This window comes from Frankliniella occidentalis, unplaced genomic scaffold, assembly GCF_000697945.3.
Source record: "Frankliniella occidentalis isolate FOCC.00 unplaced genomic scaffold, Focc_3.1 Scaffold151, whole genome shotgun sequence".
Lineage (NCBI taxonomy): Eukaryota > Metazoa > Arthropoda > Insecta > Thysanoptera > Thripidae > Frankliniella > Frankliniella occidentalis.
The window spans coordinates 297,179-297,454 of record NW_026267278.1 but is presented as its reverse complement, the minus strand read 5'-3'; positions in this window follow the sequence as shown (position 1 = coordinate 297,454).

Genomic DNA, 276 nt, shown 5'->3' with positions numbered 1-276 from the left:
GAAAGAGGGGAAAGGGAGGGGGGAGGGGGTCAGCCTGCCGCGGCCGAGCCCCGGCAAACATATTATAGGAGAACAGACTGCGCGTGGTCTACTCGCACAGACGCTCGTGACCTGCTAGTCGAGCGGCACTACAAAGTCATTTTCGCGCGTACCAAACTGTAAATAAGTGAGTGTGAGTGAGGAGGGAGGGAGGGAGGGAGAGAGAGAGAGAGAGAGAGAGAGAGAGAGAGAGAGAGAGAGAGGTGTGTGTATAGGCCAATTGCGCGAGGAAGACAA